The sequence below is a fragment of the Ursus arctos genome, unplaced genomic scaffold (genome assembly GCF_023065955.2).
Source record: "Ursus arctos isolate Adak ecotype North America unplaced genomic scaffold, UrsArc2.0 scaffold_4, whole genome shotgun sequence".
In the NCBI taxonomy this organism is placed as follows: domain Eukaryota; kingdom Metazoa; phylum Chordata; class Mammalia; order Carnivora; family Ursidae; genus Ursus; species Ursus arctos.
The window spans coordinates 79395193-79407991 of NW_026623056.1; the positions used below are offsets into that span (position 1 = coordinate 79395193).

The following is a 12799-nucleotide window of genomic DNA, read 5'->3' on the forward strand; positions in this document are numbered from 1 at the left end:
AAAAAAACAGCATCTGAAATAGGATGCAAGAGAAGAAATGGAGACAGCACATTTTAACTTTCTTGAACTGCCAGGCCCCAAGTCTCTTCCTCTTTCCCTCTAGAGGGGGTCCAACTGTGCCCACTCCCGGCCCTCCAGGGAGGTATGACTCCTAGTGAGAAGCTATTCGTCCAGGGGCAATCCTGGAGCATGTTTGAGAAATGTCCAGGAGTGACCAAAGCCTTGGAATCAAGTGCACACATTTAAATTCTCCGAACTGAGAAAGAACCAGTGAAAAAAAACAAAGGGTTCCCAAATGCTCGCAGCCTTGTTAACACTTTCTGAGAAGTCTTTAACTATTTAATAATAGTCAAGATTTCTCTCTTTGCTTCTCCCCAAAGTAACATGGGCATGCCTCTATGATCAGGTGGGAAAGCCTGTCCTCTTCCTGAAGTGATCCCAAAATTCAGTGGCAGCTTAAGCCCCCAAATTCCTCCCACACTGACTTCACATGAACTTGAGATTTCTACTACTAGGATCTGGGCTTCAGATGGGGAGGTTTTGATAGGAGGAGCAAATGGCAAGGCCAAGACAGTGGCCTTGGAAAAGTTTGTGAATTGGGTTTGGAGATGGAGAAAATTCAAAGTGCATAAGCCTCTGGCATAAGCCTGTAACAGGACTAAAAAGAGCACAGGCATTTTTAGTGATAGCAGAGAAACAGGGAAAATGCTGTCTCAGGCAAAGCTACTAACTTCACTTGCAGCAATCCTCACAGCAATTCTTAAAGGTAAGTAACCCCTACGAAAAGCCTTCACATGGAGGATTAGTGGAGGGGTGGCGGGTGATAAATAACACATCTCCCCCTTGTCCAGGTTTTGAATTAATAAACAATTGGGAAATAAGACAGAAAGAAAAATGCAGGTGGGGAACAAACTATCATCTTCATGACCAATCTGGGCGAGGCTGGAGAACACACTTACATCCGAGGGACAAACGGCTTCCCAAGACCGAACACAAGAATTACGCAGGTCCAGCCAGCTGTATTAGTTATGTATTGCTGTGTAACAAATAACCCCAAAACTGAGCAGCTTTAAACAACAAACATTTCTCATCTCACAGTTTTTGTGGATCAGGAATCTGCGTGCAGAGTAGCTGATTCCAGATCTGGTCCAGGGACTCTCATGAGCCTACGATCAATGTGTCGGCAGGGGCTGCAGTCGTCTAAAGGCTCAACCGGGAGAAGACTGGATTCCAGACTCACTGACTATTGTCAGGATTACTTCCTCAGGCTGTTGGACTGAGGGCCTCAGTTCCTTGCTGGCTATTGCCAGAGACATTAGTCCCTTGCTATGTGGACCTTTCCTTAGGGCCATTTCTAACAGAGCAGCTTGCTTGGCTCGAGGGCTCAATGATACAGAGAGGGGGCCAGAAAGAGAGAAATCACAATCTTTTTGTGACCTAATCTCAGAAGTGATAACCTATCACTTCTGCCATATTGTTGGTTAGAAGCAAGTTACCAGGTCATGCCCACACTTTAAGGGGAGGGGAAATGACACATGGGACATGATTACCAGGAGGCAGGGATCACAGAGCAGAGCCCACCATGACAGACAAGTCGGGGGAGGGCAGTAGAACTCTCTTTGTCCTTGTCCCATCCCAACAGAAAAAATTCCGGCTCCCTGTAAGCAGCTTGCCTCCTGGAGAAATGATACCAATCGTGTAAATGAATTCTGAATGAGTGAGGGAGAAGTGGAGAGAGTCTATTAACCTTAGTCTGGTAATGGAGAGGGAATGGAATGGGAAGAAAGAGGTCCCTCCAAATGGAAAGAAACATCGGGAGTAAGGAATGAGCAGCCCTCCAGCACTCACAATACCCTGCTTATATTATGATGTCTATTTTGCATATAAAGAAATTGAAGCTTATAGAGATTGAGTAACCCACAGTTATGCAGATACTATGTGATGAAGCCAGAATCTATAAATACCCAATCCCTGAAAAAGTGCCATACTCTGTACTGTAATTATATTTCCCCATATTCTGAATCTGCTTGGAAGCAACTATTTGATGAAGACATTTATACTGCCAGTGAAAACATCTCATTTCAGGCATGAGACTCAATTGTTCCTTCTGTGTCCTTAAGTATCCCCTAAATCTGATGTTTTAGGACAGTAATGAAACAACAGTTCTGCCAGAAAATAAAACATACACCTGGCTCAAAAGCAGGCAGTCACTGGAGTCAACCACTGGCTGCCTGGGAATGCCGCGGAGCACCTCAGGACTAGGACCCCGCACTTACAGCCAAGAGATTGCCAGTAGCTCGTAGCCCAGACATAGGTGGTGACACCCAAAGGTTCATGGGTGGGATGTGTCACTCTCAATAATATAACAGGTCACAAAAGCACTGCTTTGAACTTGAAACAAGATATTTGCTTTCATCAACTCCCCAGGCTCTCCTGCCCTTTTGTTCTCTGACATAGACTATAGATCAAAGATGACAACACTTAGTGTCCTGTGGCCTTTGAAGTTCCAGCTTAGTACAACAGCTATTTCTAGCCTTATGTACCACACAGAGATATCATGCCTGGGGACCTTTGTCTCTTCATGATTTCACGTCATTTTTTTAAAAAGATAATGGCCAGAAAAATTATTTTAGCAGAAAAATGGTCATATGTGTACCCTCATAGTCACATTTATTCAATGGATATTTGAGTGCCCATGTGTGTCAGGCACTGTGATGTGTGCCAAACATCAGATATGAATAAAACCAAGGATTTGTGTGCCCGGAGCACAGGGTTTAGTGTGGAAGAAACCAGTGGGCTCCTAAAGACAATACAATGGATGCTATAGCAAAGAAACGTCCCAGGTCTCCAAGGAGGATGCGCACACGTAAAGGGGACTCATAAAGACAGAAGACTGTAGGTCATGGACATACTTACACATCTCTCGCTCTAGAACTCAGTGCGCTAAGCTGCTCTTCCCTTGCCCCGAACAAAAGAAGGCTGGGGCAAGAGGGGTAGGGTGTGGAAAGAGACTAGATGGGGGTCCACAGGTCAGGATAAAGAAATCTGTATGAATAATGTTTCCCAGAGAGAGAGGCATACCGTATAATCATTGCTGGCACAGAATTAGCAATACACCCAAATCCTCTGAGGTCTCCACACACCCGCCCCCCACCGGGGAAAAGATTCCATCTGAACAGGAAAAACCTGGGCCCCAGTTTCATTGGCTCTCAGGTAGTCTGCTGCCTGAATACCTCATGGAAATGAGGTCTCATCACTAGGCAGCAAAATCAGTCCACCCCTTCTAAATGTGATAATGTACATGTCGGCATTAAGCAGATATCCAAAGGGTGGGGCCGGTTCACAAGGATAGATGGTGTGCCAATGAGATATTACTGTGTAACACACCACCCCAAAACATAACAGAAGAGTTACAGTCATTCTTGCAGCTCATTGTCTCAGACTACTACAACAAAATTCCACAGACCGGGTGGCTTATAAACAACAGGCATTTATTTCTCATGGTTTGGGATGCTGGGAAGTCCAAGACCATGGTGCTGGCCAATTTGTTGTCTGGTGAGAACCTGATTCATGGTTCATAACCTCATACGGCTGTAACTTCATATGGCAGAAGGGGCAAGGGATCTCTCTGGAACTTCTTCTATATGACTACCAATCCTATTCTATTCTCATGTCCTAATCACACAGAGGTTAGGATTCAACATATGAATTGGGGGGGGGGGGGGACACAAATATTCGGACCACAGCACTCATGATTCTGCAGGCTAGCAATTTAGACTAGGATAAGCTGGGTGGTTCTACTCTGGGCTGAAATCCCTCAGGCATCTGGGAGGACAACACGGCTCAGTTTCTCGAAGCAGCCCAGCTGTCAGCAGGGGCACTTCAGTTGTGCTCCATTCCCTGCAAAATAGTCTCATGACCTTGACAAAGTTCCAGAAGAGGACAGAAATGCACAGGTCTTTTGAGACTGCCTTAATTTTCTTCTTTTGTATAACAATTACCATGAACTTTAGCTCACAGTTCTGTAAATCAGAAGTTCAGCAGAACATGACTGGCTTCTCTGCTCTGGGCATCACAAGGCTGAAAACAAGCTGGGCTGAGTTCATGTCTGGAAACTCTAGGGGGAACAAAATCTGCTTCCCATCTTACTTTTGGTGTTGGCAGAATTCAATTCCTTGCGGTTGTAGGACTGAGGTCCTTGTTTCCTTGCTGGCTGTCGGTCAGAGGTCACTTTCAGCAAACCAGAGGCTTCCCATGCTCCTTATCACAGGGCCCTGCCCAACCAGAAGTGTGCTTCCAATAGTTCTCAGGCTTCAGATCTCTGACTTCCTCAGTCTCCGACCTCCAGACCCAGATTCAAGGGCTCAAGGGATTAGTTCAGGCCTACATAGATACTTTCTTTGTCTTAAGGTCAACTGATTTGTAAAGCTACTTATATTTTCTAAAAATCCTTTCTGCTACAATGTAATCATAAGAGTGATAATTCATCATACTCACAGGTTCTGACCAACTCAAGGCAAGGAGATTACACAAGGGTGAGGGTCACTGTGGGTCATCTTGGAATTCTGCCTGCAGCCGAGACCATCAACTGCTGGCTCATCATCACTTCTACCACATTCTAAAGACCATAGCAGGTCAGCCCACATGCAAACAATGGAAAACAGATGCCACCTTTCAATAGAAGGAGCTGCAAAGTCACATTAAAAGGAGGCATAGACACAAGGACGGTGAAAGACTGAAAACACGTTTTGCAATCTGCCACAGAAAGCATGAATGAGACTCCCTTACAAAGTTCAGCAGCAACACCCATAGTAGCTCTTGCTGTAACAAGGGGGCCAGGAGAGCAAGCCCATTTTTCATTCCAAGGATGAGAATATGGACAGGCAGGCAGTAAATGTCAGGTGCACACCATCCCTAGAAGTAGACTCAGCCACATTTATTTTCTGGCTGCCCCATTCCACAAAACCTAATCTATCTTTGCCTCCTGCTCTTTCATCAGGGCAATAAAACATCAGGATGCTTCCACACCTCACTTCAGGGGGGCTGGGGGGAACAGAAGACTCGCTGTTCCCAAACCGGAAACCTGAATATGTTAATATCCTTTCTAGATACCCTGCTGACTGTGTTTGTTCCCGAAGAAAAGGCTGAGAGGCAGGTGCAGAGGAAATAAAAGCCATGACCAGTCCAGATGGGAAAGTCAAAACTGGCACTCAGGTTTCCTTTCAGTTATTCATATTTTAAGATTCATGGAGTTTTAAATCCCATCTTTATAGTAAGTCCTAGGAGCTCTTATCTCCCTTCTGCATAGAGAACTGAAGAGTTGGGGAGGTCTAAAAGAGGTTACCTATAAACTCAGACGTAGAAAGAGACAAGAACCCCAACTAATACAAAACTGTTGGGGGTGGGGGGATTTTCTGTCCTTGGTGGAGTTTTATTTATTTATTATTAAATGTTTTTGAGGCTCTGGGGGCAGGGCCAGAGAAAACAAGATTTCAAATATCAGCCTCTTTTTTATTTCTGTTTTTTTTGGAAGTGTTGAAATCGTGGCCTACGTGTGTTTAAATGGTTTTTCAGAGCTTAATTAGTTCATAGAATGTAAAGAAGAAGGGGGGGAGGAGATGGAGAGGGAGGAGGAGAAGAAGAAGAAAGAGAAAGAGAGGAAGGAAGGAAGGAAGGAAGGAAGGAAGGAAGGAAGGAAGGAAGGAAGGAAGGAAGGAAGGAAGGAAAAAAAGAAAAGGAAGGAAGGGAGGGAAGGAGGGAGGGAGGAAGAAAGGGAAGAGGGAGGGAGGGAAGAAGAAGGAGGGAGGGAGGAACAGAGGGAAGGAGGAAGAGAGGAAGGAAGAAAGAAACAAGATGAGCTGCTGTATGATTTCTGGGCCACCTCGGAGGTGTGCACCAACTTCAGAATGAAAGCTTGTAGGGAACATACATTTCTCTGAAGGACTCTCAACAGCTGTCAAGAATCGTGCTTTTCTCTGCATACATCACGTCACTGCTCTCACATCTTGGCTAAATGGGCTAAATGTACCAAACTGCATAATTTCACAAGTCAGGTCTGCCAAACTCACAAGTTTCCATTGCTGCTTGGAGTCCAGCCAGCATCCAAGGGCAAGAGGGAAGCGCAAAGTCAAGAATCACTTCCAGGGAGAAACACAGGCAAGAGAGGGTTGGAGGGAAGGAGGGAGACACTGAAAAGTGAATTGCACTGTGCTTTTATTTATATGGAGACAGCACGGTTGGAGGGTTGGAGGATTGTTTCTTAGCTTCTTCAGATGACATGCAGACCATTGCTGCAGGTGGAGAGCTCATAATAGTAATGAGTTGGGGGCAAATTTGAGCACCTTTTCATGTATTACTCTCCTTTGGCACCTTCCATTTATGCATATGCTATTGAAGTAACAATGGACACATTCAACTTTCTTTTTCACAAAACTATTAGCTTAGCTGGTGGTCTCTATTATTTCCACATTTAAGCAATAAAGCAGTGCTTCTTTTTAAAAATCTGACTCTTTTTTTCAGTTAAGTTTTTTGCCAGATCTCCCAAAAAGACAGCTGAAGTCTATTAAATATGTTGATCACTATTATTTGGAGAAGGTGTTGGCAATCTTTTGAGTGGGATGCGACGTTGCTGAATCATTTTTCTGACAATCTACAGATGAGACAAGAGAAAGGGGACGGAATGGGAAGCTGGGTGTTGATGTGGACCTAGGGAATGACTCTCCTCCACTCCCATCATTCTACTTTACACCAACCAGAAAGCGGAGAAGCTCCTTAAAGTGTAAATGCCAGCAGGGCCAGTTAACCCCATCTGTCTCTGACACTTGGGTCTGCCTCTCTAGACCTTTCTGCAGCACAGGAAACAGTCACATGGAGAGACCAGGAGCCTCGGCCTCGCCCATGGGGCTGCTTATCCCAAGTCACTGCCTGCCTCTGGACAGTAGGGTCTCCAGCCTCGAAAATCATCTAGATCCCCAACGTTCCTGTGGTTATATTTCTTACTCCATAATAATAGATGAACTGACGGTACATTTAAATGCATTCATTCTATAGAGACCAAGTACAGCACAAGTGCTTGGGGGCACTTGGATTTAGCTCAGGGACAAAACAGGACCGTTGCCCTCAGGACGCTGCTCCCTCATAATTTCAATGCATCTCACTTTCAATTTGTTTTTCCTGATGGAATTACCAGAAAATTATCATTTTGACCATTGTGATGGATATGACCATTTTGAGATCATTACGTACATCCTGAAATATATTTACACAAGGTTGTAAACCATGACCTAAAAATAAAGGTCCCTTCAATACATCATGAATTTCCAAGTCCATGGTCTCTTTGCCTGCAAAACCGACTGTGAGAAAGAAAAGAAACATACTGTGCGCTCGAATGTGTTTGCCGAAAAATTCTGTCAAAATATCTCAGGTTTTTTATATATCCTTCAGACATCAACACGTAAACTATTGTTCAACTTCTTTTTCCATTATTTAAATGGGAAAACAAATATGTAAAAGTGTATCCAAAATCTTCCGGATGTTTTGTGTGTATAAGGGGGGAGGGTTGATGTAAGCTGAATACATTTTAATTTCTTTCAATTCTAAGTTAAAAAATAAAACTAAAGGTTTATTCTTCTTTTTCCTGAAGCTAATGTGTACTTAACGTGGGACCGAAAACAGAAACAAAAAAAGCCTAACTTGTATACTCACAGATATCCTCCTGAGAAATTAAAGAGAGCAGGAAGGTACGTTAACACGCACATCTCTGAGTCCATTTTCAGGACCTAAAAAGCTTCCTCCCTCTGAATTAGTCTGTGGTTAAACTGCAGCATTTTCCTGTTTGACACAAACAAAGAAAACAAGGCTTTCTCTTTTTTGTCTTTTCTACTGAAAATATGGGATTGGCTACTCAGTTACGACTCTAAGGATTGGTGAGGATATTTCAAGCACAACTAAGTAAAGAGTTTCCTGGAATGACTATATTTGTATTTAACTGCATGAGAAAAAACAAATACAAAATGTTGCTAACAAAAAGAAATGAAATTACTCAGAATAGGGGGGAAAGAGACTTGAACAAATGTTAATATTGTCTGAATAAAATGGGAGGAAAGTTATCTTCTTCATAGCCTTCATTTTACACTTTGTCAGCTGGGAGAAAACCAAGTTTTCAATATTAAAAACAATTCTGTGAATAAAATTAGATCTCTCACACTCTAGAACAGAGCATGGCATAGAACTTTCCACGATGATGGAAATGTTCTCTATCTGTTCTGCCCCAATAAAGTGGCCAATAATCACATGTGGCTGTTTAAATTTAAATCAACTGAAATTCAGTAAAATTAACAATTCAGTTCCTTAGTCACAGTAGCCGCATTTTAAGCGCTTAGTAGCAACACGGGGCTGGTGGCTGCCATATTGGACAGCACAGTTCTGGAACCTAGGAAAGGTGTTTAGGTATGCAGTGAAAATACATGTTCAAAGCTTGTCAAGTGAGGGTGGAAAAATGAAAATGTTTCCCAAAAATTATCCATGGAACATGAGGAAATAAGTCTACTTTGTATCATCTGGAGGATTTTTTTTTTCCTCTTTCCATCAAATTTCAGCCAGTAATTAAAACAACTTAGCAGTACTTTTCATCCCAAAGCCTGGAGCAAATTCTCAAGTCTTCCTCTGGAGAATTCCTCTGATAGGGTTTTACACAACCTGTCTATAGAGGCACACTTTCCAAGTACCCAATACATGTTTTTCATCTGAATTCACTTTTTTGGTTCTTTGAGTCTAATTACAATGGAAAGTCCCCTTGCATAGAGCCTATCACTGTCTTAGCAATCACACTTTCCAAGCCTGTTTCCACAAAGCAGATTTCACTATTTAGTTTTTGTCTATTTCTGTAACCCAGGCCACGCAGTAAGATTTCCAAACTGTCAAAAAGACGAAAATAGACAAAGTCTCTCCTTATACAGGTAAGCCTCTGAATGCCTTTGCTTCCCTACGAGAGCTGACATAAAGCAGGAATTCAAATGACCCCAGCTCAATATTTGAAGGCCAACCACAGGTTTCTGCCTACTTTTTAATCAATGGGTATCATACTACACATACAGATGACAGAGTTTATTCATAAATTAATCCATACAAAGTCTGTCTATACAAAGTGTATCTTGAGGGGCTTTTACGTGAAAGAAGAAATATCCTTAACCAGCTTCAGTTTTGTATGCAAGGGCTTCACTCCTATAATGTTCTTAGATGCTTGAATTTCAAGGCAGAATTAAGATCAGGCCAGAAGCTCCCCAAAGCATCCTTTCATCTCGACCTGCCATGGAAGAAGTTCACCAGCGTGAATTCCTGGAAATTATTTGCTTTATTCCTCTGGGATCTGCTCCAGCCTGGAGAGCTGGGAAATAACCTAGCAGGACAATTCCCTCAAGGGAATCTCTTCAAGAAGCAAAACAGTCTGGGGTCACTCAGGACTCACATCTGCCTAAAGATAGCCTTGAGGACTGAGGACCTCATGTTTCCTGATTTCCACACTCATCATCATTATCTCCACTAGAGACTAGACATTGGCTAAAGGCCTCAAGTGGACCGTATGTAGAATTAGCACTCATGGGGCCTGATTATTGATAAATATATTAATAAATACATTAACTTCTTGAGAATTTAATGCATATGTCTAATGCATGTTGTTACATACAGGCCACTGTTCATAAATGCATGTGTGCATGATCTCTAATATAATTACTAATATAATTTACCCCCTAAACTGCTTAGTTAATAGGCACATGTTTTACCCCCAAGATACCTAAAGAGCATTTTCTTCATTGCCTTCATACTTACTGGACCATTTCTGAGCACAATCCCAAGTCTAAACGCTTATCCCTAAGACTGTGCCCAACCCAGATGGGTCCCATGGGAAGAAAAAAATGAGATATGCCCAGGCCACCACCATGATCAGACTGCTCTATAATATCAAGCTCAAGAGCCAGTTCCCTACTCCCCCCAATTCAACATTTTACTTTCAAAAAAAAGATGACACATGACCATAATTGAAATATGGGTAGAACATAGCAGCATTTAAGGGGGGAAAAAAAAGGAGGGAAGGCAAAGTGTATAGATGAGTTCAAACCCCATACAGAGTCTTCCTCAGAGGGATAGCAGGCCCAGGTTTAAAGCAGATGTTGGCAAACAATGGCCCACAGCCAAATCTGCCTGTGTGCTTTTGTAAATAAAGTTTTATTGGAACACAGCTTTGCCCGTTGATGTACGTATTATCTGTGGCTGCTTTCAGGGTACAACAGCAGAGCTGTGATAAAGACCATACGGCCCAAAAAGCTGAAAATATCTGGACCTGTAGAGAAAAAGTTTGCTGACCCCTGGTTTAGACTTTTAGATTTTGCTGACAATGGTCCTTATTGGGGTTCCCTGAAGCAACTACTCAGAAAATGAATGGGGAAAATCTGCATGGTATCTATCCCTCCTTCCATTACAGAGGAGCAAGTGTGTGGCAGTCGAAAAGGCAGCTCTCAGTCTCATCACCCTGTTGCTGTAAGTTCTGAGAACCATTACTACTTGAACACTTGGTAAACTTATCTTCAGGAACTTGAAAGAAGGCTGGGAACATCTCTGAAGTGAATTTCAAAATACGTTTAAATCCACGTTGGGGTTCTCCAAGTGGGTAGCTGAATAACCATGTATGTGCCTAGAGGCCTTTCAAGGGGGATGTTGCTGATTGGCACTTTGTAGCACAGGCCACGGGAGTGCACTTGAAAAACAGGCATAATTGCTTTTCCAAGTTTGTACCATAAATAATCATTTTTTAAAAGGTTCCAGTAACTTGCCCACTAGGAAAAAAGAAAAAGGGGGAAAAAAAAAAAGAAAGCGGGACAAGGATGCAGTGGTTTTGGTCTAAAATAATCATGTTCGAGGTCATGCTGCCATCTGCAGTCTTCCAGTGTTTTTGCCCAAACACGGGGATTTTGATGACTGCTGCTACATGTGTCTGTTGCATGGAGGCCGAAAAGCTTTGCCAGTACAACAGTAAGAGGACACTTAGACCAACATTTTATCTTTAGTCATGGTCTTCCTTCCCTCCCACCCAGCACCACATTTTTGAGTCTCTTCTGTTTCCTGACCATGCCTACGAACACCAGCAATATGACATTAACTGAATTAGTGTGCGGGGCTGTTCTGAAATGTAGAGTTCAGGGTCTGCTCACACTCATGCAAATGCCGTCACACTGCCGACTGTGCTGGGACACGGTGTGTGCCAACAGCAGGTGAGGCGCCAAGTCCAGAAGAGCCAATTTTTTTTAAACTCTGGTAAATTGGGGGATTAAAGAATCTAAGGGGAGCACATATACTAAAACTGGAATGATTCAGAGGGGTTCTGCATGGTCCCTGTGCAAGGAGGAAATGCAAATTCCTGAAGTGTCCCATACTCAAAAAAAAAAAAAAAAAGGATCTCAGGGGATGTGTACTTTGCTGGGGGGCTGTGGTAACAAAGTACAACAGACCATGTGGCTTCAACAACAGAAAACTGTCTAGCTCTAGAGGCTGAGAGGTCTAAGATCAAGGTACTAGCAGGGCTGCTTTCTGTTGAGGGCTCTCTCTTGGCTTCTCACTGTGTCCTCACTTGGTCTTTCCTCTACGCCTGTCTGTGCCCTAATTTCTTCTTATTAAGGACACCAGTCATTAGTTTAGGGCCCACCCCAATCACCTTATTTAACTTTAATTACTTCTTTAGAGAACCCATCTCCAAATACAGTTCATGATGAAGCACTAAGGGGTTAGGATTTCAACATAGGTGCAGGGAGAGCAGAATTCAGCCCATAATGGAAATAAGTCAAATAAAGTGCTTACTTCTAATGCTTGGAACCAAAATGGATGGCATACAGTGAGGAATAAGGCATTGGCTTGCCAAGAAAGAAAAAAGGGAGGGAGGAAGGAAGGGTGGATGGGGAGGAGGGAGGAAGTGGGAGGGAGGAAAGGAAGGAAGGGGGCGGGGGAAGGAGGGAAAAAAAGCTTCATGAATGACTGGAGTCTAAACTGGCCCAAACAAGAGACCTAGCTTAATTGAGGAATTCACCCCAGCTGTGCCTCCTAGGAGCCGATAGATTCATCAACTTATGAAGCCATGTTGAACGTTGGACGATCCCAGCTACTAAGGCCATTCATTTTTGCCCGTCATGCTCTGTATCATCCAGCAGAGTGTTTGCCCTAGAGATTTAATCCAAATGGAACAAAACAGGGGGGGGAAATGGATTTGCTATTCTCAAAAGGTGTCAATGGTCCATTGCTGAACACTGGTCTGTAGTGTCTGCTGAAAGGTAGAGCTTTTCCTGCCCTGACACAGTCAGCTGGGGGCTGCAGCAGGAAGCTCGCCCTGTGATGCTTCCACTAAAGCAAGAGCCTGCTATTTCACTGTGAGGCTGCGCCCATTCCGCACACAAGATTGCTGCACATACTCCCTCATCTATTACTTCTTAATAAATGGAACAACAGTCTCCATTTATCATGATCCCTGCTACGCATGCGGCTTATGCTAGGTATTTGACATACAAGCCCTGATGGGACAATCACCTTTTCAATTTCCTCAACCACACAGACGCATTTTACAGAGAGCTATTTTATACATAAGTGGTTATAAAATATGTAAACAATATAAGCCATATTTTGTAACCATTTTGTTTTATGCTTTTAGAGAAAAGCCATAGGCTGCAAATCAAAGGGTAAATTATGAACCAAACAGTTTTATGCTGTTTTTGTCTTGCGATTTCACAGCAGTTGATATAGTCTCGCGGTGGGGATA

The 12799-nt window shown here is 43.2% G+C and overlaps 1 non-coding gene across 1 annotated transcript; it reads left to right on the forward strand.

The window, feature by feature from the left end:
- The first annotated feature begins 11328 nt into the window (after positions 1-11328).
- On the forward strand, positions 11329-11433 carry LOC113257363 (U6 spliceosomal RNA). Its single transcript, XR_003316944.1, has one exon. It is a non-coding gene; the product is annotated as a U6 spliceosomal RNA (small nuclear RNA).
- The last annotated feature ends 1366 nt before the right edge of the window (positions 11434-12799 follow it).